Source organism: Suncus etruscus, chromosome X (assembly GCF_024139225.1).
Source record: "Suncus etruscus isolate mSunEtr1 chromosome X, mSunEtr1.pri.cur, whole genome shotgun sequence".
NCBI lineage: Eukaryota > Metazoa > Chordata > Mammalia > Eulipotyphla > Soricidae > Suncus > Suncus etruscus.
In genome coordinates this window covers 94,805,243-94,810,447 of record NC_064868.1, presented here as the reverse complement: position 1 = coordinate 94,810,447, position 5,205 = coordinate 94,805,243, and positions in this window count along the sequence as shown.

The window sequence follows — 5,205 nt, the reverse complement described above, 5'->3', positions numbered from 1 at the left end:
GTGAGGTGGTATCTCATCGTTGTTTTGATTTGCATCTCCCTGATGATTAGTGATGTGGAACATTTTTTCATGTGTCTTTTGGCCATGCGTATTTCTTCTTTGTCAAAGTGTCTGTTCATTTCTTCTCCCCATTTTTTGATGGGGTTAGATGTTTTTTTCTTGTAAAGTTCTGTCAGTGCCTTGTATATTTTGGAGATTAGCCCCTTATCTGATGGGTATTGGGTGAATAGTTTCTCCCACTCAGTGGGTGGCTCTTGTATCCTGGGCACTATTTCCTTTGAGGTGCAGAAGCTTCTCAGCTTAATATATTCCCATCTGTTAATCTCTGCTTTCACTTGCTTGGAGAGTGCAGTTTCCTCCTTGAAGATGCCTGTAATGTCCTGGAGTGTTTTGCCTATGTGCTGTTCTATATATCTTATGGTTTTGGGGCTGATATCGAGGTCTTTAATCCATTTGGATTTTACCTTTGTACATGATGTTAGCTGGGGGTCTAAGTTTAATTTTTTGCAAGTGGCTATCCAATTGTGCCAACACCACTTGTTGAAGAGGCTTTCCCTGCTCCATTTAGGATTTCCTGCTCCTTTATCAAAAATTAGATGGTTGTATCTCTGGGGAACATTTTCTGAGTATTCAAGCCTATTCCACTGATCTGAGGACCTATCCTTATTCCAATACCATGCTGTTTTGATAACTGTTGCTTTGTAGTACAGTTTAAAGTTGGGAAAAGTAATTCCTCCCATATTCTTTTTCCCAATGATTGCTTTAGCTATTCGAGGGTGTTTATTGTTCCAAGTGAATTTCAAAAGTGTCTGATCCACTTCTTTGAAGAATGTCATGGGTATCTTTAGAGGGATGGCATTAAATCTGTATAATGCCTTGGGGAGTATTGACATTTTGATGATGTTAATCCTGCCAATCCATGAGCAGGGTATGTGTTTCCATTTCCGTGTGTCCTCTCTTATTTCTTGGAGCAGAGTTTTATAGTTTTCTTTGTATAGGTCCTTCACATATTTAGTCAAGTTGATTCCAAGATATTTGAGTTTGTGTGGTACTATTGTGAATGGGGTTGTTTTCTTAATGTCCATTTCTTCTTTATTACTGTTGGTGTATAGAAAGGCCATTGATTTTTGTGTGTTAATTTTGTAGCCTGCCACCTTGCTATATGAGTCTATTGTTTCTAGAAGCTTTTTGATAGAGTCTTTAGGGTTTTCTAAGTAGAGTATCATGTCATCTGCAAACAGTGAGAGCTTGACTTCTTCCTTTCCTATCTGGATTCCCTTGATATCCTTTTCTTGCCTAATCGCTATAGCAAGTACTTCCAGTGCTATGTTGAATAGGAGTGGTGAGAGAGGACAGCCTTGTCTTGTGCCAGAATTTAGAGGGAAGGCTTTCAGTTTTTCTCCATTGAGGATAATATTTGCCACTGGCTTGTGGTAGATGGCCTTCACTATATTGAGAAAGGTTCCCTCCATTCCCATCTTGCTGAGAGTTTTGATCAAGAATGGGTGTTGGACCTTATCAAATGCTTTCTCTGCATCTATTGATATGATCATGTGGTTTTTATTTTTCTTGTTATTGATGTTGTGTATTATGTTGATAGATTTACGGATGTTAAACCAGCCTTGCATTCCTGGGATGAAACCTACTTGATCGTAGTGGATGATCTTCTTAATGAGGCATTGAATCCTATTTGCCAGGATTTTGTTGAGGATCGTGGATGATCATCTTAATGAGACATTGAATCCTATTTGCCAGGATTTTGTTGAGGATCTTTGCATCTGCATTCATCAGCGATATTGGTCTGTAATTTTCTTTTTTCGTAGCATCTCTGTCTGGTTTAGGTATCAAGGTGATGTTGGCTTCATAAAAGCTATTTGGAAGTGTTTCCGTTTGTTCAATTTCATGAAAGAGTCTTGCCAGGATTGGTAGTAGTTCCTCTTGAAAAGTTTGAAAGAATTCATTAGTGAATCCATCTGGGCCTGGGCTTTTGTTTTGGGGCAGACATTTGATTACCGTTTTAATTTCATCAATGGTGATGGGGGTGTTTAGATATGCTACATCCTCTTCCTTCAACCGAGGAAGATTATAGGAGTCCAAGAATTTATCCATTTCTTCCAGGTTCTCAGTTTTAGTGGTGTAGAGTTCCTCAAAGTAGTTTCTGATTACCCTTTGAATCTCTGTCATATCAGTAGTGATCTCTCCTTTTTCATTCCTAATACAAGTTATCAAGTTTCTCTCTCTCTCTCTCTTTCTTTGTTAGGTTTGCCAGTGGTCTATCAATCTTGTTTATTTTTTCAAAGAACCAACTTCTTCTTTCGTTGATCTTTCGGATTGTTTTTTGGGTTCCCACTTCATTGATTTCTGCTCTCAGCTTTGTTATTTCCTTCTGTCTCCCTATTTTTGGGTCCTTTTGTTGAGCACTTTCTAGTTCTATTAGCTGTGTCATTAAGCTACTCAGGTAAGCTCCTTCTTCCTTCCTGATGTATGCTTGCAAAGCTATAAATTTTCCTCTCAGTACTGCTTTTGCTGTGTCCCATAAGTTCTGATAGTTTGTGTCTTTATTGTCATTTGTTTCCAGGAACCTTTTGATTTCCTCCTTGATTTCATCTTGGACCCACTGGTTATTCAGTATGAGGCTGTTTAACTTCCAGGTGTTAAAGTGTTTCTTCTGAGTCCCTTTGGAATTCACAAATAATTTCAGAGCCTTGTGGTCAGCGAAGGTAGTCTGCAAAATTTCTATCCTCTCGATATTATGGAGGTATGTTTTATGTGCTAGCATGTAGTCTATCCTGGAGAATGCCCCATGTACATTGAAGACGAATGTGTATCCAGGTTTCTGGGGATGGAGTGTCCTATATATATCCACTAGACCTCTTTCTTCCATTTCTCTCCTCAGGTCTAGTATATTCTTGTTGGGTTTCAGTCTGGTTGACCTATCCAGTGTTGACAAAGCCGTGTTGAGGTCCCCCACAATTATTGTGTTGTTATTGATATTATTTTTCAGATTTCTCAACAGTTGTATTAAATATTTTGCTGGCCCCTCATTCAGTGCATATATGTTTATGAGAGTTATTTCTTCCTGCTCTACATACCCCTTGATTAATATAAAATGTTCATCTTTGTCCCTTACAACCTTCCTGAGTATAAAGTTTGCATTATCTGATATTAGTATGGCCACTCCAGCTTTTTTATGGGTGTTGTTTGCTTGGATAATTTTTCTCCAGCCTTTTATTTTGAGTCTATGTTTGTTCTGGCTATTCAGGTGCGTTTCTTGTAGGCAGTGGAAGGTTGGATTGAGTTTTTTGTTCCATTTAGCCACTCTGTATCTCTTAGTCATGGTGCATTTAGTCCATTGACGTTGAGAGAAAGAATTGTCCTGGGATTTAATGCTCTTTATATTGAAATTTGGTGTGTCTTTTGGTTATTCTTGTCTTAAATTAGGTCTTTCAGTTTTTCTCTTAAGACTGGTTTTGAGTCTGTAAAGTTTCTGAGCTGTTTTTTGTCTGTGAAACCATGTATTCTTCCGTCAAACTGGAAAGTGAGTTTTGCTGGGTGCAGTATTCTAGGTGAAGCATTCATTTCATTCAGTCTTGTCACAATATCCCACCAGTGCTTTCTGGCATTGAGTGTTTCTGGTGACAGGTCTGCTGTAAATCTCAAGGATGCTCGCTTGAACATAATTTCCTCTTTTGATCTTGCTGTTTTCAGAATTCTGTCTTTATCTGTGGGATTTGTCACTGTGACTAGGATGTGTCTTGGGGTGGTTTTTCTGGGGTCTCTTTTGGTTGGTATTCTTTGGGCATGCAGGATTTGATTGCATATATTCTTTAGCTCTGGAAGTTTCTCTTTAATGATGTTCTTGACCGTTGATTCTTCCTGGAAATTTTCTTCCTGTGTCTCTGGGACTCCAATGATTCTTAAGTTGTTTCTGTTGATCTTATCATAGACTTCTATTTTCATTTGTTCCCATTCTTTGACTAATTTTTCCATTGTCTGTTCATTTGCTTTAATTTTTTTTCCAATCTCTCCTGCTGTATGGAATTGTTATGTATCTCATCTTCCATAGCACCAAGTCTATTCTCAGCTTCTGATACCCTGTCCCAAAGCTTATCCATTTTGTCATTCACTTTGTTTACTGAGTTTTTCAGGCCTGTTAGTTGACATGTTATTTCAGTTTGGAGTTTTGTGATTTCTGTCTTCATATTTTCTTGGTTCTTATTAGTGTTCTGTTCAACTCGATCCATGGTTTCTTTGAGTTCGTTGAGCATCTTCCATATTGCTAGTCTAAAGTCCTTATCTGAGAGGTTGATTAGTTGGTTGGTCATTATCTGGTCATCAGAATTGTCATCTTCATTCTCTATGTCTGATGCTGGCCTGTGTTGTTTCCCCATTGTCACACTTGTATTGTGGATTTTTCTACGTGTTGTGGTGGTATTCATTGGCTAAATGATGCAGGCAGCACACTCCTCTGGCTCTGACCTTTCTGGATGGGCTGACTTGCCTCTAAGGGAGGGGAGTCCTCCGTGAATGAAGCCTCACACAGGATCACATCTTAGGCCTGAGCACGCAGCGGAGAAGACAATCCGGAGAGAAATGCTTGCTTCTGTGATCCAGCACAGTTCTTAGTGTGATTTTTTTCTTCTTGTTGCGATGGTGTTCTTTTGTTAGAAAGAGTGCATGGCCGCGTAGCGAAGCAGAGCCAAAGTGCTCTGCTGGAGCCTCTTTTCGGCCCACTCCCAAGAGGTTCACGCAACAGAATAGTAGACAGACACACACACAGGCAGCACTCACAGTTTTTCACAGTCGGGCCCCACTGGGCAGGCGTAGTTTCGTGGATTTTCCCAGCCTGACATCTACATCTTCATATTCTGACCCTATTTCCTCTAAAAAAGCACGGAACCTCCTGTGCTTTAAGCCCCTGGATCTGATTTCATAACAACAGACATCACATTGTCACACGGCAGGCATTTACTGCAAAGGACCTGATGGATAATGCAGTGAAGAGCAATGGCCTACTCTACACCCTCCTCTTCGAGTTTTTTTTGAACAAGTGCCACCAGTCCATTTTTCCTCTCTGTCATCGATGGCGCTCCATCAGTTATTATTCAAACAAACCTCTTTCATGGCAAACCTCCATTCTCAATGGCATCACACAGATGCCGAAATATCTCATTAGTGGTGGTCTGGTTATGCATTGGAATTATT